The sequence below is a fragment of the Myiozetetes cayanensis genome, unplaced genomic scaffold (assembly GCF_022539395.1).
Source record: "Myiozetetes cayanensis isolate MyiCay16 unplaced genomic scaffold, myiCay2020 scf6-25, whole genome shotgun sequence".
NCBI classification, from domain to species: domain Eukaryota; kingdom Metazoa; phylum Chordata; class Aves; order Passeriformes; family Tyrannidae; genus Myiozetetes; species Myiozetetes cayanensis.
In genome coordinates this window covers 39,691,428-39,718,698 of record NW_026087853.1, presented here as the reverse complement: position 1 = coordinate 39,718,698, position 27,271 = coordinate 39,691,428, and the positions used below count along the sequence as shown (strand labels likewise).

General features: G+C 41.9%; 1 protein-coding gene across 3 annotated transcripts in view; it reads left to right on the top strand.

The window, feature by feature from the left end:
• Positions 1-27,271, top strand: part of TSPAN18 (tetraspanin 18) — a 117,109-nt gene that overhangs the window by 11,557 nt on the left and 78,281 nt on the right. The window contains exon 1 of one of the 3 annotated variants that reach the window (XM_050336398.1): positions 12,673-13,271. The exons of 1 other annotated variant lie outside the window; for it this stretch is intronic. The gene's annotated coding sequence lies outside the window, so the exon portion shown is untranslated. Of the gene's footprint in view, positions 1-12,672; positions 13,272-27,271 lie in introns of those variants that run through there. One more of the 3 variants, XM_050336396.1, reaches the window with a different exon arrangement.

The window sequence follows — 27,271 nt, the reverse complement described above, 5'->3', positions numbered from 1 at the left end:
TCAAAGCACTCCTGAATGTGAGATGAGCTCCAATATATCTGTCTACAGGCAGAGATGCAGAGCCCAGATACAGTGTTTAAAAGAACAAATAAAAACACCCTAAACCTTGCTTTTATGTTTGTTTGTTTGTTTGGTGGGTTTTGGTTTTTTGTTTTGTTATTTTGTTTTGGTAATAAAAAGCCCATATTTTCAAATATTAGATTACAATAATATCTTAGTATGTTTTCACATAAAAATGATCTAAGAAAAGAAAATATTTCTCTTAATTAATCAAATCCAAGACCTCTATCTGTGACTGAAATATCAACAAATTTCTTACTTCTTCTGTTTATAGTCATTAAATGAACCTTTAAAAAGACTTTTAAGAGGCTGATTGCTAAGGTTCCATAGATCCCCAGGAAAATAAAGGTAAGTTGCTACCTTTCTTCAGAAGCTTTGACTATGCTCTTAACTGTCATTTGGGAATGATATGAGACCTTTTTAAGGACTAGATCTTTTGCCCAAAAAAGTCAGTTTGCATGTTCCAATCACTGAATGAACATTTCAGATCCATATTCTGCCCATTTGTTAAGCATAATTAAATTACTGGGAAAAGCAAGCTTGTAAGACTCTTCTGAATCAGGGATGGTGAATTAAAACAAAAAGTCAGGTTACTCTGAGAATAGTTCCAGTAAGCTGAGAACTTAGATGTATGGTTGAGCTGCACTGCAAATTCATCCTGTTGAAGAAAAGTCAGACTACACTAGGATACTGTTGTGAAGGGTTTTCCATAAGGGCAGGGCTGCATGCCCCAGCTGTTCCTAAGACTGGCTTGCAAAATCCTTTTCATACATGGAGCTGTATCCTTGTAGACTTCAATGTCACCATCTAGGACTTGTCACTCAAAGCTGAAGGAGCCCAAGAGAAGCCATGTAGGGGATCTGTTTCTCTTCTCTTCCTATTAAAGGACAGTCTACACCTGTAGACTGTCCTTTAACATGAAACTGCAATCTTCAGCTGTAATCCTTGATTCTTCACAAAGTGCAATGGTGTGGAGTAGGACCAAAAGCTGATTTATTTTAATTTTTTTAATTGAAATGTGATTAAATGTAAGACTGACTGAGTCTGTCTATCTTGCAGCTTTGTAGGCATGGACAAGATTTGTCACTACCTTTCCCTTTCCTGTTCCACTGTCCCTGAACATTTTTCCTTGGGATGAATTCTACCTAGTAAAGCAAGGATTTGTCCAGATATGCTGCTGTTTAGCAAGGAGGTGGTGAAACAGATGTAGTTGTTGGAACTGATGATAAGGTAACTTTCTCACCCTTCCGATTACTGCAAATGTGTTTGAAAGAGGATTTGCATTGCTAGTAGCATTTGTTATTGTGTGTATGGCCCTAGATATAAATCAGAGATTGACTGGTGGATAATGAAACAGTGCAGCATGCCTGAGTGAACAGATTGGGCAGGCATCTGAACTAGCCGTGTACTAGCCCACCAGAATGAGTCAGTTGATCAGAATTTTTCTGGCAGATGTAGCCTCTCTGTTTCCTGTCACAGTGATTATCTACCACTTCTTTATCGACTTTTTGTGTGGTCCATCCTATCTGAACATCTCTCAGTTGCAAATGGATTGTATCTTTGTAGCACCTTTTGAGGCAGAGAATTCCCATTTTACTGATGTATGTGAAATCTAAATAACTTGCTGAAGGAAGTTGTAACAGACTAGAAAATAAGAGACTAGCACCTATCCAAATTTCACTCCTAGAAAATACATCTCAGGTTTAAAAAATGGGAAGGGAGTACTTCTTGTATTATAGGAAGACTTTTCCCAGCTAAATAAATGGCTTGCTTCGCTGTGCTCTTGGAGCCAAATGTCCCAAGTAACTCAGTGGTATGTTGTTAAGGCCTTTTCTTCTTTTGCCTGTGTTAATTGTGCATTTACTAAATTTGGATAGAACACCTTTTTTCTCTGTAAATCAATTTGTGGATTGTTTGGGTATTTTGGGGAGGTGAAGGGAGAAGGGTTGTGTTGTTGGTTGTTTCTCATAGAAAACAAAGATCTCCTTAAGTTTTGGAAGAACTAGGGGGGGGAGGGGAAGTTCTTACCTCAGCCAAATAATATTTCATGGTTTGGAATATACATTAGAGTGTGGGAGACTACAGGTGGTGGCCCTGGTATCTAAACACCCTTTTTCCACATTGTACTGCAGTGCACTTTCTGCTACTCTTGCTTTCTTTTAAATGTCAACTCGTGACCTGTTAATTTTCCTTAGAAGTGCACAGGTTTATAAAAAGCATTTTCCTTTGAACAGGCTGGCTTTTTCAGACTGTTTACCCTGCAAAATAGTGTTTGCAGAGGGGATATAATCAGGCCTAATAGTCCTTATCAAGTTAGTGACTCCTTCAGTCCTACCATTTAGAGGTATCTGAGGAGTGATGTGGTGCTGAAGCGTTTGCCTGTTTTTTGCCAGCAATCCTAATCAAAGCCACGAGGTGAGATGGCTGCTTTCTCTGCCCAGAGGCACTCCTGGGTGCTTCCTTGAGAAAGTGATTCGGAGCTATTAAAACAGCTCTGTAAAAAAAAGAAAAAAAATCAAACAAACAACAAAAACCACTTCCCAGGCACAGGTGTGGAGCTGCTAACTGTTAGTGCCAATTGTGCAGTTTAAAATCACAGCTTTGTTCTCAAGATTGTAATAGTATTAAAAAAATTCAGCCTTGATCTTGATGAGAGCTCAGGTCCCTAAGGTTGTGTGGAATCAGGGTTAAGGTTTTTAATTTGTTCGTTCTTCAGAGATGTTGAGTAACTTCCATGGCAGCTGAAATTAGTGGGGGCTGTGTCTGCTCAGCATTTTGGAAGGAAAACAGTGTGTGCATGTGTTGTGAGCTGTGATGTACAGAAGCCAGGATCTCTAGGGGGTTGCAGTATCTAAAATGATGCCCCTATAGCTGTTTCTTAATTAAACCCCAGACATTTTACATGGCTTCTCCTGAACTTCAGGACTCTGCTTTTCTCAAGCATATTTGAGACTTCTAGCTTGGCAACTCCTTGGAGCTTTCTATTAAGGTATTAAGGGGAGGAAAACCAGTTGGTTGCCTCAAGCTGAGGAGGAAATGCTAGACTTGAAGGATTATCTCAGTGCAATGAATTTTAAAGACTTTTTGCTATACATGTGTGGAAAGCTGTCAAAATGCTAATGGTTCTGCCGTCTTGTTTAACCCTTTCAACATACCGAGCTGATGGACGGGAAGTGAAAATGATGCTACTCAACAGCAAAAGGACAGTTCAGCCAGAAATTAAGTTTTAAGTAGCTTTTCATCTATTAGCCACAACTTCTCCCAGTGATAAGGAAGAGTGATACAGACCAATTCTGTATGCATAGTTGAGCCTATCTGCAGGTGTGGGGTAGGTCAGGTACTCCCTGCAACCAGCACCCTGCAGGAAAGGCTAGCACAGGGTTGAGAAGCTCCCCTCTGGTCCCCACCTCCCCCCTCAAAAACAAAGTGAAGCCAGCACCAGGTTGCTGTGGCTTGATGACTCCTGCAGCTCCTTCTGGGGTGATTCAGGTAGCAGTGTGGAGTCCTGTTGCTTCCCCACCTGGTTTTTGGGACATACACCCTGCCTGCAGTGTCATGGACACCTCTGTTGTGGAAGAGTCTGTGTGGCTGCTAAGACATGGGGAGGTCTGACACCATCAGAGCAACTTGTCAGTCAAGCACATACCTGAGTGGCTCTGGGACAGGATGGACCATCCTACCTGCGCAGATTGGACACACGAGTGTCCTATAGCATGTCCCCAGCTTACTCCAGTTTTTCACCAAGGAGACTCTGATTCTCCTGGGTATCTTGCCTCACCATCCTAAGCAAGGGAAGACATGGGCTCTGGGTGGAGACACAGGTCAGAGCATTGGGAGTGTTTTCTCCATGGCTGCTGTGACCTGGGCAGCAAGGCTTGTCTCAGGTGCTGAGCAGATACTGTTTACTGTCGCTCTGTGCTGCTGTGGCTGCTCTGCTGTTGCTGCCCAAAGTGGCTGGGCTGGTTAAGTCTGTGCAGGAGGCAACCAGGCATCTTCCTTAGGGGGTACTGTCTGTATCTGTGAGGAACGGCTGTTCCATTTATTTAGGTTTTTGGCTGAAGTTTTTGACGTGTTAGGAATATCTCATTCAACTCTAGAGAGATTATGTTAGTGTTCTGCTTTGGAGCCAGGTAAATACTTGGATAACTGATGATATAAATAACTGAAATTGTGAGTGTTATTAAACCCATGAGGCTCAGTCATTCCTTTAGCTGACTCTGAAATATGTTAGAGCGATGGGTCTGTCTGTGCTTATCTTTTTAATCAGGACTAGCCAGGCAATTTTGCCCTCAGGAGAGCCTGAATCACTGAGCTGCAGGGCTATTTTTGCCATTAAGCTTATGGCTTTCAGGTTTCAGTGAACTTGTAATGTTATTTATTTATTATTTTTAAGGCATATTTACTATTAAGTATGAGCTGCCAGCTCTCTTCATATCTTCAAAGCATCAGTATTTTCCATTTTGCAGCTGAAGAGTATGGTTGCCAACATGTGCCACCTGAGGGCAGGAGCAAGGGCAGGCAGTATGAAAAGGATTGCTACAGGGATTTGTTTGGGTTTGGGACTAGGGAGACACAGATGGAATAAGGCAGAGACTGGGTAGCAGTGAAGAGGAATAGGTTTTTCGTTTCTCATATGGCATGACTGTTGTGGTGTTGTATTGCTTGGGGTATCAAGCTAGATTGGATAGGACACTGGGGAAATCAGCTTTAGGGAAAACTGTTTTAAGTTGGATTGTTTGAAATGATGTGAAAATATGGCTGGTGCATAGTGCACTAAGAATTTTGTTGATCATGATTTCCTGTGTGGCTTTTAGCAAATTTATTATTTTGAGTCAGTGTGTGTCTATTTATGTATTTGAAAGAAGAAATAGATATTCACCCCACCCCCTTGTATTTTTTCCAACATGGACTGTTACAAAATGTTTGTCAATCTCATGCATATTTTAAGGCGGTTTTTAGTGGACTCTTCTCTCTCTGATTCTTACATTTCTCAATGAGTGGCTTTAGTATTGCAAACAATACTTTTTAAATAGGGACTTATTCCCCCCTGAAATGTGTGTGATCACTGGAAAAAAAAAATCTCAGTACCTTTTTCTAACTTAGTTATCTATTTCTCACAGAAAGTACATTTTGCTTAATCTTGAAAATTTAAGGTTGCATGCATAAATAGATGACTCTCATTGTGCCCATGGTTGTTTTGCAGACAGAAATCTTAAACTGTGAAACTGCTTTGTATTTTGCATTTGAGGTTTTGTATGTGCAAAGAGAAGGGAGCCTGAGCTGCGTTCTTGTACCACAACCTCCCCTTCTATGCCAGAGGATGAAGGTGTTAACAGTGGGAAAAGTAGGATTTAAAGTGGGGTGTATGTATATGACATGTCAGTGTCACTTTTGTGATTAAGTATGCACTTAATCTCTGCAGATTAAATACTAAACACAAATGAAAAACAAAATCCTCTACTATTTCCGAAGAAACATACCCTGTGGAGACAGCTCTTCGGATGAGCCTGTGAAGCAGGTTGCTGGGCTGGCCAAAGTGGCAGTGGAATATGCAGGCATGGTCTGTTAAGGGTGTTTATTGGAAGGGAATGGGTTATCCTCTTTGATAGAAAGCAGTTTAGGTGTTCATTTTATTTTGAAATAGAATAGGAACCTCTAGCTTCTTTCTTTTTTTGAAAGGCCTGCATAATTATAAAGCTGTAATTCTCTTTTCTTTTGACAGGATGAGGAAAGAAGGGGTGCTGAAATGCTGATTTAACAGAAACCACAGTCTAAAACTTGAAAGTTGCCACCTTACAGCAGTTGGCTGTGGATCCTTTGCATGTACCATGTTTCTGAGGGGAGAAGGGTTCTAGGGGATGCAGCCCATGAGAGTAAACAGGGAAAGTTCTCCATTTGCTCAGATTGGACATACCTATGCTCTCCTATTGGAGTTGTTGCACTCTGAAAGATTTCAGTCTTCAGGGCAGCAGTAATTATTTCCACCAAGAATCTCTGTGTTTCTAGATTCCCAGGATTGAAGACACCTTGCCCCAGGACATGCACCAGCATGACAGGTAGGACACCTTCTGGGAAAGAGAAAGTGCTTGGATCAACTATTGGCTTGAATTAGGCTAAAGTCTATATGAACCAGTCTGCAGTATTCCCAAAGCCAGGCACTTAGTCAAATTACCTGCTGTTGGATGAGCTGCGGTTGTTGTCCATGTGTGTGGTCTTAGCCCATGGCAAATCAAAGGTAATGTAATTTAGCTGAACTCTATCATTGCTAAATTAAATTACCTCACATCAGCTCCAGGAGGTGAGCCTGCACATGGAGAATTACCACAACTCAGCTGATGCTTAGCCTACGGTTACTGCAGAGTACCACAACTTTATTGGGACCTCCACTTGAGTGTCCCAGTGACCAAACAATATGTAGTAGCCAATTGCAAAGAGAAGGAAATGTAGCTGTGCCCCCAGTTAAAGAATGTAGTCCTCAATCTCATCACATTTTTAGTTTGGGAAGTTCAGGTGGCTGAATTTGGGGTTGATGGAAGTAGAGGTTTTCTGCAATTACAGGACCTACTTAAAAAAAACAGATTGCCTTTTCCAGCAGATGTTGACTCCCTTGCCAGCAGGGAGATTCTCTTGCCTGTAACAGGCAGTGGTGCCAGACACACTTTTGTTCTCTTTGGAATGTGTTTCCTGAAAGGTTCCTTTCATCTGCAATGAATTCTTGTTCTTTAAACAAAGGAAAAATTAATATTTTTTTATCCAAATATCCGTGAGAACTTCTTTTTAAATGAATTTTCCCATTTGATAGCAGGTCAAGCAGCAGTCTGTCCTCACTTTCATTTGTTTGCCCTTGGGATTAGTATTCCTTGTTTAGGAATACAAGATGGTACTGAATGATCTGACCTTGCCAGGGATGATTCAGCAAGCTTGGGAGTCTGAAGCCATGCCTAGTTTGACTTCTATAATGGGATTTGAAACAGAATTGGTGTAAAATGATGTTGGAAAGGACATAGGATAGCACTTTGGCTCCTTGGTCTTTACACTAGGAAGACCTAACTTTAGCAAAAGCTTTTGTAGCAAGGCTGTGTCAGCTCAGCCTGAGGAGATTAAGAATTGCAGGAGATGCCTTTGTTCTGGTGGGCAGTGGGAAAGCCTCTGCTTGGTCTGACCTGATTCCCTGGAGGTCATAGTCTGAGGGTGCCAAGGTGGGCCATGCAAGCTTCAGAACCTCTAGGAGGAGAGGGGAACAAGGGCTTGCTCAGAGGAAACACTGAGTTTCTTACCCCGAAAAACCTGACAGTAACTGTGATCATGGTGATGGGCAGTGCTTTCTGTGGTCCCAGTGGTTTGGTACTAGTGGAGCGATGCTGCCAACACCACTGCAGCATGATTATGGAGTCGAGATCACAGGTGCTTCTGTGTTCTTGTGATTTGGTTGTGCATCCTGTTTTCTTCCAAGCCAGGACCGAAATCTCCTGTTATTGACTGATAAAAGCTTTCAGTCTGAAAATTGTCTCATTCACATCATTTCCCAGAAACCATTCCAGCATGGCAAACTTTTTCCAGCTCCAGTCTTTCTCTTTTACTAGGATTTTCTGGAAACCATGGTTGGAACACGTCTCTTAAACATACGTGAGGTTTAGCATCTGTTGTTTGTGACACCTATCATTGCACGTGGAAGAATGCATGTGCAAGTTCATGCACAGCCAGCTTTCATTTCACAATGAAGATGTGGCTAAATGAGAATTAGGATTAATACTGGATTTAAGATTCTCGTAGTTGGCTGGTAATAACCTAATCTCCTCAAAGGCTGCAGGCAGGCTGGCAGCATTCAGCTCAAGGCTGTTGTTTGCAAAACCTGAAAGAAATTGAATTTTGATACTTAGAGCACTTTAATCGGAGCCTTTCAAGATAGTGTATGCTCTTCCCATCCCTATCTCAAATGCAGCCTTTTAATTTCTTTAATACATGAAGTCACCTAGGCTTCTAGGTCTGATGGCTGTTTGACAGTAATATTTTTCATTTCCTTTTGTAAAAGCTTAGGAATTCTGATTGATTTTAGAAATGTATAAGTTGCATTCTGAAAGTTAATACACCAAAGTGTTTGTATAGGCAGAGTGAGACAAATACAAGTAAGGCAGCAAGTACTCCTCAGTTTAAAGTGTTGAGAGTGCTCAGTGTCCTTCAGGTAAGGAGGCTCAAGAGGCCACAGAAGTGTGGTGCTCCTGGAGTTCAGTCTAGCCTGGTTTTTTTTGTTACTGTGGTAGAGATGACTAGTGAGAATGCATTGGTGAGTCTGTACAGGTCATAATATGAATCACTGCCTTTGACATTAAGGCCCATATTGGAAAACATGTTTCAACATGAATTGTTGATGCTGCTTCTGTTTATTGTGGCTGCAATGCATTTTCTGTGTACCTAGTCCCTACTGGAAGATAGACATTGAGTTATCTAAATAACTTTTATCTTCAGTTAAATCCATTAAAGTAGACTTTATGCAGGCTCAGCCCTATATTATCAAACAGGGCAGTGGTATAAAGTTTCCCTGTATAACTACTTTTGATTCTTTGCTTCTTACCTTTCTCTTGCATAGCAGTTTTGATTGGTTCTGCCCAAACATTAAGAGCTGTCATTTGCAAAATGGTTTTCTATCTGCATCGCTGCTAGTGAAAGCCTGGAAAAGTGTGTCTGCTTTTCCAGTGTTTTAAATCAACAGCCCATCCTGTGGATGGGTCCTGTTTATGGAGGGTATCAAAGGCCTCTATAGTATGACGATGTATGCCACTGTCACTCCAAGTCTCTACCTGAGCCACTGATGCTGGAAGGAGCAGAGACATATTGACTAGATTTGAGTGGAAAGCTTGTGGAATGCTTCTGATACAATTCAATATCCATGTTGCCAAAAGAACGACTCTTCTGTGGAGATGATGATGATGAAGTGCCTTTAACTAGATGTGAATCCACTCTTATCAATTTGTTTTTCCTCAAGCCTACTTATTCAGCCCTCACCTCACTAGATTTCTTTGGACTGTTTGTCTTCTCCTTCCGTGTTGGTCCTCCTTGCTAAGGTTGTCATTCCTCTCACTGTTGCCTCATGTAGAACCTGTGCTCAAATAATCCTATTAATCTTCTTAGATAATTTTTAAAACACCATCAAGCAGGACATTTTTTCTGAGGTATGAGGTTTCCTTGCATACCTTAAGTCACCTGGCTCTCACCATGTGAAATTGAGAGACACACTGAAGCTTTGCATTCCCAAGGCTCAGGACCCACATGATGACTTAAGATTTGAAAAACAGTGAGTTGAATTTAATGTTGCAGTGTCTCTGCCCCCATTATTCTTAGAGTAAAAGGGAGCATTGCAAACTGGTCAACTGGAATTCAGGTCTCTGCTGGGGCTTACAAGTCCCTTAAAGCACAAGTTGATCGAAGGCAGGTTGATGGGAAAGCTTCTGTTTGTTTTTAAAAGCCATAACTCAGGCAGATTTTTGGACTTTCAGCTCCTTTCCCTCCTTCTCAGATTAGTGTTAAGGAACAGTGGATAGAGATGCAGAGATGTTAGTTAGCAGAGATGCATGAACTGTACCAGCACACAAAGGTTTGTTTGGGTTACTTGAAAGCATCTGACTTTCACTGACTCTGAGACCTTATCCCTCTGCAGGAATCAAGTAGCTTGGTTTAAAGCACGCAACAATTCATGGAAGTGCTTTGTGAGAAACTTAAACCTGTTGTTTTGTTCAGTGTTATGACCAGTTGGAAAGTTCAGTCTTGTTTTTCTGGTGTATGGTGGGAGGTGGCAAAGACTGCTTAGAACAGCAGTGTGCAATGAGCCAGTGCCATACTGGGTAAGGCCTGTGGGGGTGAAGCTCAGAGATTTCTAAGCCTGTAAAAATCCAGGAGAACATGCGTTAATCCTATTGCTCTCTGTTCTAGCCTTCTAGCAAGCAGATAGGGAGCTATTAAACCCCTCTGAACAGAATTAGGGGTGAGAGGGAATAACTGATAACTTCAGCTTGCATCAGTTGTACAAACTACTTGAAGAAGAGCTAACACAGGCATAGAGCTTTAAAAAAGAAACAGACAACAACCAAAACAAACAAACAAACAAACAAAAAAACCCAATCAAACCAATGGCAACAACAAAACCCTCTCACATGTCAGGATGTGCCTACGAAGAGGACTCAGGCTTTCATGCTGGCTGAACTGTACAAGGGGAAGAAAGTGCCACACTGATCAGGGCACTAACCAGTAGGTACATCCTGCCACATAGGTTAAGCACTCCTTGGAGTCAAAGAATTTTGGTCGCTGTTTTGGCTAAAGCCTTGGTTTTATAAAAAAACAATTTGTGGTTGTAGAGGTGTATGGATGTGAGTAAACTGTCTTGCTCATGGTACCTTAGAGGGCCCAGAGTGATAGAAATGTGTCTTATGAATGCACAGTGGGAATTTTTTATTCCTTCAGCTGAGTCCACTCTGTGCTCAGCAGTGAGACTGACAGAAGCCCTTCACTGGCACTTGAAGCTACACCTCAAAGGCCCTGCTTGGAGCAGATCTCACTGATGATGCTGTGCTTTTTAAAGGATTTGCAGCCTTGCCTGGAGAAGGCCAGCCAACATCACCACAGCTACTACAGCTCCACCAACATTTTTTCTTTCAAATTCCCCAAGTGTGGCCAGGAATGTACAGCCCCTGCAATCTGCTGTGCCCTGGCCAGCCCGGTGTTTTGTTGCAAGGTGAATGCAGTGGGATGATCTGTAAACATTACTGTGTGTTCTGATGGTGAACGTAGGCAAGCTGCTTGCACTGTGTTACTCATTTATCCCCACCAGCCCCTCCAAGCTCAGCTGCTGCTTTATCACTCCTGATAAGCTGGTGTGTGATCTGAGGCAGAGCCATCAGCCAGAACTGAAGGCAGGCAGGAGTCCCACGTGCATAGTTTGGGGGCAGCTCAGTTTCTTTTCTGATAAGCCTGTGCCTCTTGCGGCAGTACAGTGCACACTCCTTTTAAACTGTAATCATAATCCTCTTTTCAGCCAGCTCTGCTATCCCCACAGGAAGCATTAGCAATATCACAAAGTGCGGAGACTTCATTGTTTTTCCCTAATCTGCAAAGGGAACTGAGACAAGAGAGAGGAAACTTTAACCTGTTCCTTGCCTCAGTGGTAAATAATTAGTTTTTTACTGAGTGGGAAAATGGGCAAGCCTCTTAGTTAAGATAAAGTAAGCATAAGACTCACAGGCTTATCTTGCTCTGTGGAATTCGGGAAAGGACATGTCCTTGAATTCGCCTGTCTGGTGTGGCCTGATTTTGTCTTTGGGAGAAATGAGTCTATTAGAGCTGCCCTAAGTGATGGCTGGGTATAATGCACCTCTTGCCAGGAAATGCGGTAGCCATGCTTTTGTTTAAGGACCTGAACAAAAGGCCCTGGATGCCTAATAATGTGCAAATTTGGGTGGGTGGGATATGGAGAAGGTTAATAGGGCAGGCAAACAGAGGAGGAGCTGAGCTTGAGAGAGGAGGAGAGGAACGCCGAGGACATAGCAGAAGAGAGAAGCAAAACAGGAAAAGCAGCCCCTTTTTGCCATGTTAAAATTAACTTAGTCCCCACTGACAATTTTGGGGTAAGTGCAAGCTGTGTCTGATGAAATAATGATATTTTCAGCCGTGGCTGTGTGAGAGGTTACAGTGTGGCTCCCTGGGCTATCTGTGTGTAAGACTGTGTTCTGTGTGCGTGCTGTCCAGACCCCGATCCATCACAAGGCGGGACTGGGATGTGCTGTGGGAGTGCTTGTGGGTGGGAATTCACTTTGGGTCAATGCTTTACCTTTGCAGAACTCCTCTTTGCAAGCTGCCTGTCGTAAAATCTTCCTTGTCATGCTTGGTTCTGAGGCTGGGCTGTGTTTTTCCTGAAAAGGAAAAGCTGAAATGAGAGCAGTTGCCCTGGCCTGGAATGGTGGGCACAAATTCAGTATGGTGAATGGTCCACTTGCACGTGTGCCGTGTCTGTGAAAGTCCTTTAATCCAAAATATGACAAAAGCAAAGGAACAAAAGAAAAGCCTCTCAAAAATAGCATGAGATAAGGATCTGGAGAATTTGCTTTTTATTTCGCACAAGAGTTCCCTGGAGACTACTTCTTTTAAGGGAAGAAATGTAGCTTTCAAGGTCGAGCTTTTTTTTTCTCCTTCCCCCCACCCCCCTTTTCTTCAGACTTCAAAGGCAGTCAGCTGAGAGCTTCTTAGGAATGTTACATCTGTTCAGAGTAAACGTGGATTGGACGGGAGGCAGTTTTTCTTCTTCCAAAGTGTCTAAAATGTGCATGCAAATTTTCTTGAGCATGGTAAACAAAACACAACCTCAGTGGGGCTGGATGGTGCACAGTAATGAAGGCTGGAAGGCCAGCAAGTGGGAGTAGTTTTGTGCAGACAAGTGGTTTTTTTCCTGATGCCTTAATAGAAAACTGTTTAATGTCTGTTCCTTTAAATAAATTTTTTTTTTCAGAAATTGAAACTTAACAAATGGACAGAAATGTGAGTTAATGCCTGCCTGCTACTCCTCAACCTTTTAGTTTGTGGTAGCTGTATACCTGTTGGCATGCCTGGCTTGTCACTATCAAAGAGTGAAATCAAAGTTTTGCTTTCTGGCTCTAATGCTTAACTACTGATCCTTCTCCAACTGATCCAAAACCTATTTGCAGTGGAGGGGCTTTGAATCAGGCATTTGACACGCCACAGAAAAATGTCACTGCAAGCTCGGGGGATACAGCAGGTGGGCTTAGGAGTAGGACCTAGTTTAACACCATTCTGCCTGTAATGGAGGGGAATTTATTGCTGATTTTGATGAAAGCTGATGTGTGGCTTTGCTGAGTATGTTTGGAAATCCTCTCCACTGTAGGATTTATGGACTTGATCAGGTCTCAGACAGCCTTGTGCATAACTGCCTCTTCACATCTCAAAAGTGTAACTGAACTGCAAATGGTTTTCACACCAATTATTTCCCTCTTGTTTTTGAATAGAACCGGGAGGGGTGTTGTTTATCCCATTTCCCTGGTGCAGCTGAAACTCGAGCAGCAAGCTTGTGCTGAAGCTGTTGTTTCCTCTGCATGTTTCCCATAAGGAGGCCAAGGAGTGTGAGATTTGTGATTCAGTGTGTGGCTTTGTCACATGCATACCCAGGCTGAAGATGATAGAAATCTTGGTACTGTCTCGCTTCAGGTTGGGTAAGTATATTTTGTTTGTTGCTTTTGTGGGTTTTTCTTTTAAACTAGGCTTCTTAAATGAATAGCAGCAATATTTAATAAGCTTCTGTGTAAATAAGCAGAGAACCCTGGCTTCATCTTGACTAATCTGTTTAACCTTCATCAGCCCAAATATTTACTCTAGGCATTGAATATCCAGGCAGTGTAACTCTGATGCTAAAATTCGTGCACTGAGAATGCTGTAGATTGACTAATCCTGCAGAATTTCAGAAATCCCTGTCTATATAAATAAACTTCCTATATGAAGGATTATAACTAAATAAATGCTGTGGATTCAGATCACCAAAGCAGAAATATAGCAGTTGCCCCATTTTTTCTGCAGCTCACTTATGTATTTTTATAAGGTTATTCATCTCAGTCTAAATAGATGTGTAAAGAAAACTGCAAATACTGAAGCACGATGCTGTCACATACTGCAGGAAGAAAATTTACCCCTCTGCCTTTTTGCTAGCACTTTTATCAGTTTTCAAATTGCCATCAGCTTGATTTACCCAGACCCAGATTTACCCAGCTGAAATTGTTATTCCTTTTGGGCATAGCATTTCTGGTGAATCTGTGTTTTGTAGGTCTTTGTCCTCTTCCTGCAACTGGGTAACAAAAAGAGTTCATGAAGCAGTATTGGAGATACAAAACTTATAGCTCAGTTGCTGAAGATACCCCCCCTCTCCCTACACCCACACATTTCTCCAGCAGCAGAGCAGAGTTTACAGCATCTGAATTTATCAGAAACAAAATTGGGATCTCAAGACTGGTCTAAGGTGTCCATTGCAGGGAATAATTATAAGACCCTTGTGTAAACCTGTTGGTGTAGGCATGGTGTAAGCAACCTTCTGAGTGGTTTGGCTTCTGTCCTGTTATTATATTAATTATCCTGTCTTTGTGAGATTAATGTGCAGACTTATTTGGGATCCTTATCGTGGAGAAGTTCTGTTAATATCATTGCAGACATCTGAAGGCTGTGAACCACCAGGAGAGGACGTAGTTTGGCTATTGTAAAGGGAATAACTAAAATGAATGGGGTCAACTTAGAGGAGTAAAATCTAAACTGTTTAAGGAGGCCTTCACAATAACATTAGTCATTAAGTTCATGGAAAGCTAATGTGTGCTCTGCCATCTGAGAATTTTGAAAGTAGACTTGCAAAAATGAAATAGGAGGACCAGCAGGATGGAGATGTTCCCTATTGACAGGGTGGGGTCCTGTCTTTCTCACTGCTTTTTACTTGTAAGATTCTCTGTAGCAGAAGAAAACTAAAAGGAAGAAATTGCCCAGCTGCTCCATTATCAGGAAGAAATCTAACGTGGACCATGTGCTGCTCATGGCCACTTGGTCCTAACAGATAATTCTCTACTGGAAAAGGACCAGTAGGGGAAGAATTGCACCTCACTTTACTTGCCAACGGGCTCCACAAGGAAATTCCTTCTCTGTCTCATGCTGAGTTAGTCAGTCCTTTTAACAGTGTATCTGGGGAAGAATCACTGCAGTTAGGCCACTAATCTCATTTCTGTCCTCAGATAAGATTGTTATCAGAGTAATTGTCTGTTTGCTCCCCCTTCTGAGTCTAATCAGAGTGGATTGTGCCAGTACCTCCTGGGGCAGAGGAACTCAGATGTTGATTACCCCAAAAGAAAGAAAATCCTCAGTCTATATTTAATGTAAACTCCAGTTTTGTTAGATGTTCACGGGAAAATCATCTGGAAGTAACTTGCTCAGGCGGGTCTTGTGCATTTCACAGTAATATATTTGTTCTGGTTTAAAGTCTAAGTTCAGTCAGGCAAGTTCATGTTGTGCATGCTTCGGTGAGGCTTTCGAAAGATAGTGATATGCAGCCGTGGAACTGGTACTTTCCCAAGCCCTGGGACAGAGCAAGTTCATGTCTGCAGAGAATGAATACTCTTAGGTGTTCAGCCAGCAAATAATTCTGAACAATTAGTGCTTTTTCCCTTATTTCAAAGCAAATCACAGGGGTGGGTGGATTTTGCTGGTGGGTATAAAGGAGGCTCAAAGATGTTAACTTTTCATATATCCTTCAAGTTGGGACTAGAACTTTTCTGTTGATGTGCTTACCTGAGGAAATGTACTATTTGGTCTGTTTGTGGCAGTAAGCAAACCATAGGTAATGCAGCATTCCAGAGAGACACAGAAATTATGTGTGGTCCCCCTGTTATGTGGGTGAGAAAGCTGAGATACAGAGGTACCACGGGCTGCCACAGGAGTTGCCAAAGCAGAGGTGCATAGATAAGAAGTCTGTGCCAGAGCCAGCATTGCTAAAGACTGCTCCTGATTTCTGCTCTGGGTTACCAGCTCTTATGACCAGCCCTGTATGAAAACCAAAATGTGATCCTGCCCTTAGTGGTGGTGCTGCTGTAGAGATGTTGTCTGGCTCAGTCAGACCTGTATTCCCGGGTAGCTTAGTGAAGCTCTATAGCTTTTGAGTGTGATACCTCAACCAAGCTTAAAGGGCAAGGGTATACCGCTGAAGAGAGTGCTCATAGCTGCTGAACTTGAATGCCTCCTGTGTGAGAACCACTGAGACCATCTGATTCAATCAGGCTGAAAAGGTGTTGAACGAAGCAGGCTCTTGCAGGCACATGTAAAAGTCATCTTGGGGGCCTTGAATTTGGTATGGCCACAGCTTATTCTAGCCTAATGTGTGTGCAGTGTGCTTAGTTCAGCGTGCTTCTCTAAAACTTATTGCATAGTTTGCTGCTTCCTGCTCCATTGGACTTCAGATCACTAACTGTTGTGGTAGCTTCATGGCTGTAGTGTTCCTTTTAGCAGCAATCATAACCACTTCTATTTGCTGGATGACTTAACTGATGTCGCTCTCCTTTTTACAAAGAGAGAAACAGACTTGCAGAAAGAGAGGAAGAGAAATAGAAAGACATAGAAAAGCTATTTAAAAGTATTTGCCTACACTGCACTAAAGATATGCCAGAGACAGTGTTTAGAAAAGTGCTTCTGGAACTGGAAGTAATATAACTACATCAGGGCATCTAGTAAACAGAGCCTTAGATGTGTAGGATGGTGTGGCCATACTGCTGCTAGAATTTGATTTTGCATTTCCCACAGTGATGCCATATCACCTTACTCGGACCTAGCCGTGGTGTATTTTATTTGGCCCTGCTGACATACCACAGATGCGAATGTCCAGCAGTAGTGCTTTTGGTCTTGAAGGCCCCTTTGTATGGTTTATGGCCTTATGCACAGGAATTTATTTTTTTACCCCTTCTCCATTACATGTGTGACTTCTTGTGGGTTTTGTTGTGGTTATGTTTTGGTTTTTTCACTTGAAGTATATTTTTGGCACCCTTTGGTCCTTTAACGGGCTCTCATGTTATCAGACACCACAGCTATCCACACATTAAATATGCTTTGCTGTATGGATTCCTATATGGTGTTCACTTCCTTTGTGATCCATTCATATTCAGAATCTTGTCTCCAGCTGTTCTTCTGTAATGGTACAGAGGAGAGTTTTGTAATTTACTAAGATACCTCTGCTGGCGCAGCACTTTGGAGCCCTCCTTGATTAGATGCATCACCCCCCATGTCGTGGTGTTGATGGCGAAGTTGTACATTAAGGACCTGTTGGCTGATTTATGAAAAGCAGGCTTTTGGAGGTTGGGAGCAGATTCTTCTGGAGGGGCTAGTGAGCTGCAGTTCCTGCCTGCTCCCTTTCCCCAGTGTTAGTCCTGTACAGTGCCTGCGGTACAACCATGTATTTGTTCCCTTACCTCCCTCAGCTCATGGCTTCATCTGCCCTGTTTAATGCAACCCTCCCATCTGTCACCCATAGTACTGCTTATTCACTGCGTAATAACAACTTTGAAGCCATAATTCTAAATATATGTCTAGTATTCCCCTCATGCAGTACCTTGGACTGACCCACCAGTTTGCAGAGTGGTGAGTCACAGTTACTCTTCCGGAAAACTACCAAGTAGGTGTTTGAATCCTTAAAGGATTCATTCCTGTCTAACCTGAGCATTCCCTGGTGAGTTGGGTCTACCTTGAAAATTTATTGAAGTACTCCATTAAACCAAACACTAACAAAGTAAGTGGAGCACAAGCTTATCTCAAATTACTGTTATGGCTTGTGCCAGCTACCACAAAAAGCTTTTCTATACTCTATTAGCAAGTGAACAGAAGGGATGTCACAGAGCTGTCAGGCCCAGATTGTCAGCCTGGTCTTACCATGCTCAGGACTATGTGATGTGACCGAGGTGTTCTTGTATTGGAGTTGATCTAAGGATAAGTCTCTGCCTTGGCACCTCCAACTGCCATGCTGCCTTTCAGTAGCATTTGGAGATGTTGGGATAATCGAGTGTTCACCATAAACTAGTTCTACTCAGCTATAAGAATCGCCATGCATAGTGTGAACAGAGGTAATGAGTCTGCTACATAGTAGTTTTAAGAGAGATTATATGGAGAGATTTATCACAGAGGTCAACAACTAATTCTCATCGGAAGCATAGTATTGAATAGCAAAAAATAAAAGAATAAGAAGAAATACTTTACTTGTAAACTCTTAGATGTTGCAAGGAGATTTGTCTCATTTTTTATGGGTCTTCAATTATCTGTGATAACAATCTTTGGTTGGTTGGATTAATACTGAGAGGATCTGTGAAAACTATGGACAAACTTTACGTATCTACACACCATTTGAGTTAAGACAGCTCCAGCTTGCAACTTGGTAGAAGAAATACAGCTGATTTCAGTGAGAGCTGAGGAAGGCATTAACCTGCTTTTGAAAGAAAACTTTAGGAGAAATTATTTTGTGTAAATGGGCACTTGAGTCTACAAGACACTTCCATCAGAGAATTTGCCTCTTAAAGCATAAAAAGAGAAAGGAGATAAGTTTTTAACTAATTGCATAAGTAGGAAAGCACAGGGAACAGAAAACTGTTCAGGTGATCAGGGGAGTCAGGATCCTTTGACATGAAGCTAAGTGTGATGACTGTGAACTTTCTGATTACAACGTGTCATTGCCTTTCCAGAGCAGAGTTTCTAGCCTTGTTTTCTATTAAGTACATCATATTGTATATATTTAAGTTTGGCATGTGCTTTTGGGTGTTTCTCAGAGGACAGATCCCAAAGAATCCTCCTTTATTTTTTTGAATACTAAGAAGGGGCCTAGTTTATCTTGCTTTTCCAGATTTATTTCTCTTCCATTTCTTATAGTGGTTTATATCTGTTAGTGACATCATAATGGTTGTGAATCACAGCACTGGCAATATTTTAAGCCCCACAGTTCACACCTTGTTCCTAGTGAATGTCCTGTCCACTTGCACTCTGTTCCAAGAAACTTGTGGCAGAGAAAGTCTAGATGGAGGTCTGTTCTCCTACCTATATGTTTTTGTGAGTGTAAGCACGATGGCTGACGTTACACTTAGTACTGGAGTCTCAGTGGGTTAAACAACGTATTTAAAAACCTCAAGCTGTGGTTGTGGCTAGAACAGTCCCCACTGATGGTTCCAAATTGCTGAAAGTGTTCTTATGACTCTGGGGGGATGACATGAGAGATGGGGAGTAGCCCTGCCTTGTGGGTTAGGAAGCGCTGCTTGTGCTATAGCTGTGCACCTTCACAGAGACAGTAGTGCTGGTAAAATGTTGCTGTGGCTCCCAAAAGTGTTCATCCTTGCCTTGGACACAACTTCTGGGAGAATTCTTGAGTATCAGGGAGGAAGGGAGAAGATGTATGCTCTCCCAGCCTTCTGAATTGGACACGCTGGACTAGAAGTTCCCTGAGAGCCTTTTGGTAAGGATCCTGATCAGCATATTATTGCTCTGTTATTTTTGTGATCTGTCTTCAGTTCACACTGCCGTTAAGATTTGTATCTGAACAAAGACTTCGGTCACCCCATTCGATAATAAAAATTGACAGCTGATCCTGATGGCTTTTTGCTTCGTATTTGCTGCTACTTCCCATCATCAACAGCAGTAAAGTGGCATGGGGTGAAAATCAGCACTAATTTGGGAGTTTGATTGCCTTTGTAATAAGCTTCTCTCTTATTCTTTGGCAAGAGCAACAGCTAATATAATTTTTTGCTGTCACTTCTGCCTGGGCCATGTAGCAGCGTCAAAGTTAATCCCTCAAAATTATGTTCCATTATAAATCTCTCTTCACAGATGAAGTGGGTGCAATTAGGCAGAGAGGTCCAGAACCATTACCACAAAAAAAAGGTCTGAAGGAGAAAAGCAGTCTACCTGTGCATCACAAAGTGGTAAAGCGCCTTGCCAGTCTCACATCCAGAAAACAAAAGCTACAGTGTTCTTGGGGCTTGTTTGGCAGTGACAATATGTTCTGAGTTAACCAAGTTGAAGTTCCACCATTTTGTAAGTACAAGGTGTCAGATCTTCAGAGGAATTTGAAGCAATTTGTGTTAGTTCTTCCTCATTTCTGTTCTTCCAAGTACACACAGAATGTTTAATGTCTCTATTCCTTCCTGAGCCCTGGGAAATCAGAAAAGATCACGAAGACCTTGGTAATAGGCTGACAAAATCCCCAGCATATTTAATTAGAGATTATTCTTTTGATGTTTGGGTTGATTTTGAGGCTTGTTTTTTAATCAGGTTACTCTTGGGTAACCCTTTATATACAGAACAATTTCCCTGCTTTCATGAATGTCAGAGACCCTAAAGGGTTAGATGTACTACTGTGGTTAATTTACTTTCATTTTTTGAGTTTCGCATTAAATTATTTTTGGGAAAATGAAAATTATTTTAGGGAAAAAGAAAATTCTGCCTGTGCTGTAACATTCTGACTGCTCTGGGCAGGGCTCTTTGAATTCCTGTACCCGATTTAGAAATCCAGCTTAAAACTGGTGCCTGCAGAAAGTTCCTACTTACCCCTTTCTAAAAGTGGATAATGGCAAGTGACTTAGTTTCTGGGGGTGAGGTTTGCTTTTTCAATTTCTTTCTTTTTTTTATCTTTTCTGAAATGAACCTTAAACATATTAAGTTAAGGTACATTTCTATTATTAGGGAACACAAGCTCTATATGTTAGAGTACAACAGGGCTGAGGTCACCACCCAGTTCTTACTATTGTCAATTATGACTTATTGCATCATTTGTCAGCTACATGTGAGAAACATGTAGGGAAACTAACTTTTGTAGATAGAATCTCTCCAACTGTGGCACTGAACCACAGAGCAAAGTGCAGACTAACAATGCACTGACGTCAGGCTGCCTGGATGTGACTGAGTTTTTTCTGTGAATACAAATGCTGGAATAAATCACAGATTGGGTTTTAACAACTGTTGTGGTTTTGGCCCAGTTTCTGAACTTGGAGATAGACAAAGAATTGCAACACAGCATCTTGTTCTCAAATGTTTGACCAACCAGCAATGGAGTCCTGTATGTGCTGGAGTCTACCAAGATAGAAATCTTGACAAGCTCCAAAACAATCAGTTACAGATGATAGCTGATGCCAGAATATGGGCCACATCAATCACAGGAATGGTTTCCTCCTGCTGCTGTACCAGAACAACTTTAGGCTGCTGTTTTGGGATGACAGAGAGAGTTCAGCTGCTTTCCACGCCAGGCAGTTTGAGCGGTGAATAGCTATCATAGACAGAATCCATCGTCTCTCATGAGGGGATGTGACTGTGAAGTAGCTGACTTCTGAAAACAAGCTTTCTGCAGATACTTTTTTCTACAAAACAAAAAAGGTCTTGTTTGGGAATGCTTTTTGGCTGCAGTTCTTGTGACCCCCTTGGGAAATGCACTGTGCATTTGACTTGCACTCACCAAAGGAAAAAGTGAAAGTAACACAGCTGTAGTGATTTACTACGAAGTTTTGAGGCTAATTGCCTCATATGTTTAATTAATAACTGACACATTCTGTCCCTCAAAGAGCTTGGAGAACTTCCATCTGGACCCCTAGTGATTACAGCCTGGAAGCCATTCCTGTAATTAAGGAGCAGGCTATAGGAGGCCAGTTCCCATTATGGGCAATTATTGTGCTTGCTACTTTTCCCCTCCTTTTTTACAAAAGCACTGAGAAAATAGGGCTCAAAGACTAATCTGACATAAAACCCTGACTAAAGAGGGGCTTTGTGCTACCCCAGGGTAGAATGAAGGGGTTATGTTTTGGTGCCAGCACTCTTTCTTTCAACAGGCTGTTGGGAGACAGATTTTCCAAAGAGCAAAATGTGTCTTACACCAAACTGAAGTACTTGTTGGTCAATATTAATTACCAATGTAATAAGAGGATTTTTGCAAAGAGCTGAGCAACTGAATATTTCTACTGTTACTTCTTTATCTCTCCCTCCCAACTTTAGACTTCCACTAGGTTTGACAGCTGCTCATCTGCAAAGACTCGGGCTAGCTCAGGAGCCCTCAGAGCAGAGGATGCTGTATCTTTAAGCCTTCCATACAGTGCTGAAATGTTATGACAGAGCATCTCACAGGGGGATGCGGTTTCCATGGCAACCCCACACTGTAAGATAAGCAAACTGGATTATTTTTTTTTTTTCTGAGAGGTTCAAGAGCAAGGAAGGAATGAGGCGATCTGTCAGCGGGCAAGACTTGAAAAGAGGAAACCATGTCCATTAATCCTGTAGCCCTGGCTGCTTTGTGTTTTAATTAGCGAATGTTATTATGGCAGAGAGCATGGGCGCCTCACCCTGTTATGGGTTTTTGAGGACTTTTTTGTTTGCTTCTCTTTTTATATCTCCAATTAATAATACAAGGGGGGGGATAGGGGCGGGGAGAAGGGAAGAAGCTTTGCTAGGGCATTAAATGAAGGTCTGAAATAAAAAGCCTCAGGATCTTTGTTCCAGAGCTTACATCCCAAGGCAGAGACAGGAGGTGTAGCTTGCCTAGTGAGAACGAATCTGCCATTCTCAAATTGAGAGTGCATCTTAAATTCTTTTTTTTCTGTCTTGCTGCTGATATGTAGCAAAAATGGAAATCTCCCATATCCTTGCAACCTGTATGCGTAACCAAGTCAGTGTGGAGTTTAGTGGGGAAGTTGTGACTTGCTGTTGTCCTTCCCAGCCTGCACAGAGGCATTGCATGAGCCTGTATTACAGGTGTATACTGCCTTCCTCTGCCTTTGTTTTGGGATAGTTGATACCTCTGGGATCTGTATTTACCCTTACGTGAGAAATCCTCTGCTTCCCAAATGCCACCACTTGTGAGAATGCAGGACACAGTGCGTGCTAAGAGTCAACAATATAAGGACAAGGAGGGGGAATGCTTCAGCCCATACTGAGAAGGCAGGCTCCCACACAAGCTGCAGTGGCATCTTAGTAATCAGATAATATCCTGGTAGCAGCTAGTGCACCAGCTGGGTACGAGACTGTGCTGGTCTTGTAAATGTGCTGTGCGTAGGAGTTTATTATGGAAAATATTTTGACAACCTTTATTATTTTCAAACACTTGTGTGTGTCACCAGAAAATTAGAGTTAAAGTAAATGTTAACCCAACAGCAGTTTTGTCTGCATAGTTTCCATGTCCATCCTTAATGGAGTACTCCCTGTTCTTTTGCAGGGAATTAAAGCTCACTGTAACTCTTCATGTGAAATGAGAAAAAAATTATTCTTATCCTTAGAGAAAGGAATATACCAAAGGCATTCATCTCTACTTTCTTATAAGCAGCAGTATCCCAGTCTATTTTTCAGTGGCGGGTGCTTACAAGGAATTCTCGTAAATGTAGTTCTTACTTTCCTATCAGTATCTTCTTCAATACCCTTGAAGAGTTCAGCAAAACAAGTTGCAGATTGGAGAGGGCCAAACAGCCTCAGAACCACTGTTCTCTATTTGAGTACTTCCCAGAATACTTTTCCCCTCTGGGTGCAATCCATGTAGCAGGAATAGCTGTTAGCAAAGGTTGAAGTCAGGGGCCAAACAAATGTTATACCTTGTGGGTATTTAGGGCTAGGGCAGGATGGTATTTAGCCCTTTGTTGAATAAGCCATCAAATGCTGTAACTGACAAAAAGCAGGGTTAGAGGCAGCTTAATTTCTTTGATGTCTGTTGTCTTTATTCCTTCTTCTGGCTACGTGGACGAATTCAACACTTTGGTGTATATCAGCTTTATTTGATGTTTTGAGCTAAGCTGCCCAGAGATGATTTTTTGCTTATACCAATAAAGAAACTTCTTTTGACAGCTTAGATTGGTAGTACTTTACTGCTAGCCAGTGCCGACTGGACATGTGGCAGGCTGGGTTTGTAATCCTGATGGCTGGGGCAGAGTCGGCCAGCACAGCTTTCACTGCTCTCATCCCTCCTCTCAGGACCTGCTGCTGCCTGCCTCTGACCTAGCAGGAGAGCCCCTCACACACCTGCTGCCTAGTGTGGGCTTCTCAATTCATGCCATTCTGTCGTCTTCATAATTTACCGTGGACTGAGTGTCATTAAACCCTTGCACATTGCTTGGGTTTGTTGTCCCTCGAGGTACTGCCAGATCTGAATCCTTGACAAATAAAATTAGTCCACCTGCTTCTTAGCTCTAAGCATCTAATCACCGAAGCCCAGCAGAGCTTTGTTTAAAAACAGAAATAATTGTGGTGCTGCACTGGTTCCCAGAAAGTGCTAGTGGTGTTCATGTCATTTGATGAACTGGGGAATGAAGGAGTAGCTGTGTGCCTTGTTTGGCTTTTTTCTCGTAGGAATATTTCTAGGACTTTCATAGGACTATCCTGTGTCTGCCCAGCCTTTTTGGTCAAAGTTGGTGCCCCTGAGTTTATGGTGGAAAGGAGCAGCTGCAGAGTATTAGGCTCTGCTCCAAGTATGATTTCCAGAAGGCCAGGGCCTCACAGCTAAAGCTAGATGTTTTAACCGATTATTTCCTGACTCATCACTTCACATGGTTTCTTTCCCACACCATTTTTAACCCCCAGCCCTCTTCCCGGAGGTAATACATTACTTCTGCATCTCAGTAGTTTATTCTTAGATAATTCTTCTAGCTAGTGTTGTTTCACACTTATTTCTTTTCCTAGTCTACCAGTTTTGCCCAGGTGGTGCCCAGGAGCTGGTCTCTGATCCATGTCCCTTCCAACCCTCTATGATTCTGTAGTAGGTAAATTTCTGACCACAACTGAAATACAAAGCCTTCTAAATCAATTAATGTGATCCATCCAAAGTTCTCCTTCCTTTACGTGCTTGATATCCAAAATTCTGTAAACAAACCCTTTAGGAAAAAATGCAGGTCATCAGGTTCTTAAGTTTTGCTTACCTTGTGTTGTTGGTCCTGAATTGAGTCTATGTATCTGCACACGCTAAGGAGTGTAACGCTTGCTTAGGGTCTATCACAGCTGACTTGGAGGAATTTTGCTTGCTACTAGTTGCATGCTAGCTTAGCAAGGAAGTCATTTAGACTTAAAAACACAGAGTTGTGCTGCTACTACTAAAAAACTGCCTCCAAGAGGCTCGTTAATGGAGCTGCTATCAGGCACTACCCTGGGTACACGGGGACCAAGTATGTGGAGCTTGGTTGCACCCTGCAGAGTCCAGCATGAGTGGAAATGCATGGATTTCTGGGCAGAGAGATGCCTCTGAGCTCTGCTCAGTGCTCACTATACTGTCTGGAGTTTTCCTGTCTTGTAAAAGCATTTCAAAGAGAGGGCGTGAGGGAATGCACAGTCTTGAAGCAAAATTCTCTTTCATATATTTTGTATTTAATTTCAACACATACCATGCTGGTGCATTCTATTTACATTCAGGTCTGTTTTAGGCATCCAGCATAATTTAAGAATACTGTAGCTCTGAATGCATGCAACACAAAATATTTTCATACTCTTTTCTACAAAATAATGCTTGGGTCTGGAGTTTGCTAGTTTGTGGTAGCTTCAAGGCTTTTCCTAGTGCACAGTGTTTTTTGAAAAAGGAAAAACGTCTGGGAGCTGTATTTATGTTTTACAAATCCTAATAATAAAATAGCATTAATTTCTTTTAAACCTCTCCAAGCAATTTCCCCAAAACTTCTCTGTCCAAAATAGTTTGGTGAAGCATGCGTGAATGTATCTATGCTCTTTAACAAAATATTGAAGAAATATTTTGGTGCTAGAACAAGCCAGGACCACAAATTAAATTAGATGAAAAAAAAAAAAAGATTGTTATGTTTCATTGCAAAAATAAAAGATGCTTTGGAAAAAAACAGACAGTATTCCTTCTGAATAAAGGCTCAGCATGAAAACATGAACAAGTGAGTTTATTAGTGAAGCCATTTACATCAAAGCCAACTTGACTGAGAAGCTCTCTGGCCTAACCTTCAGTTGTTGTCTTTGCTATCATTAAATGTCATGCAGTGGTGGGCAGCTAAGAGACCAGATATTTTTCCCATCTAGAGTTTTATAAACCTGACAAAAATGATCTTGGTTTCAAAACCCCCTTGATCTTTGCTTTAAGCCTGTATGCCTTAAGTGAGCCACAGACCTCTTACAGAGTGATGGTGCAGAGCCACAGAAAGCGGGGAGGCACCAACTGGAGTAGAAAATGACCTTAGGTAGGTTAGACTAAAAGAAATGGAGCATTTCTCTAAGGCAAATATTTTCTTTTGACTATTCCAGTTGATGACATTTGTAGGAGGAAAAGGCTTTCTTCAGTCGGAGTGGAGACTAAGCATACATCTCTATTGATTTCTAACTTGCATAATACCATTAAAGTCATAAAAGTTTATTTTCTGAAGTTAAAAAAAAAAAAATAGGAACTGATCTGGATTTCCTTGCTGCTGAAACCTGTCTAGAGCCAGGACAAAGTTTTCAGATTTAGAAAAATTCAGAGAGTTTTTTTCCCCGAAGACTGTTCAACTTGAATTTTCTGTTTCTTTGGGAGGTGGAGTGAGGGAAGGAGCCTGCCCAGTTTCATGCACATTCGTCGACTACAACACTGTAATGCTCAGCTCAGTTCTTCCAGACATCTAAAATCATTCTAAGTAATTGGGTTAAAGTCAGCATTTATCATACTTGATTAGCCTAGATCTAATCGTTCTTTCCAGAGTTGTTTGCTGAATTGCTTGCCATGTCTAACCTTATCGGCCCTGTTAACTTCTTATACCCATTTGACAAATCTAATCTCTGTCTTTACTTCTGCGAGGAGTGAGACAGGCTTCTGTGACTTGCTGTGCAGCCAGCCAACAGGCGTCCCAGAAACTCTCAGAAGGATGCTTGCAGCTGTTGGAGAAGATTGGAAAGGGTTTCATATTTAATGGGCATGGAAATTAGGGTTTCTTGTCAGGACAGTTTGATCATTTACTCATTTTTATCTGTTTTAAAAACAGAATTAGAAAGTCTGCTAAAGTTAACAGATGTCAGCAGTTAGAGATTGCTACATCAAGCCTAAGGGTGAAGGGTATAGATGGTGTTCTGGGCCTTTTGCAACCCACGCCATTGTGTCTGGCTTGAGACATTTTCCTCTAAGCTTATAAAATCTCTCTTGGCTCTAATTATTTTCTGAGAGTACGACTGAACCACTTTACAGGAAAACACTTAGTGTTGTGCCTGAGTTGCACACTGGGGACCTGATTTTTTCCTCCTTCATAAACCAGGAGTGACACCACCAAAGCAAACGGAGCCATGGGGTTGTGAAACTGAAGTCAGCAAGCAGAAAATCCAGCCAGTAGTCTGTATCGTATGCTCATTTCTGGATATCCTTGCTGTAAAAAATTTGCATGAAAAGGATGGTAGGAAAAAATTGTCTCTCTGGCCTTGCATATTCCTTCCTTTGGGGCTTTTAAGGAGTTTCCAGGCCCGTGCTGAAGAGCTATAGTCTTCCACAACTGGGAGAAGTTGGGTGTCCACCTCCCCTGTGTGTTTGCATGCATGATTTTACATAATTCATGTTCTGATGCATAATGCTGTCATTTGCCACCCTGATTTCTGGTATGCTTGGCTTAGCTCAGTGAGCTGGAGGATTTTTTGTTACCCTCAGATGGAAAGCAGGCTTGTCCTCTGTTCACACTCAGTGCAGGGACCTTGAGAGGGAACCTGCTCTTTCACTGGGCATGATGATCAATAAGTG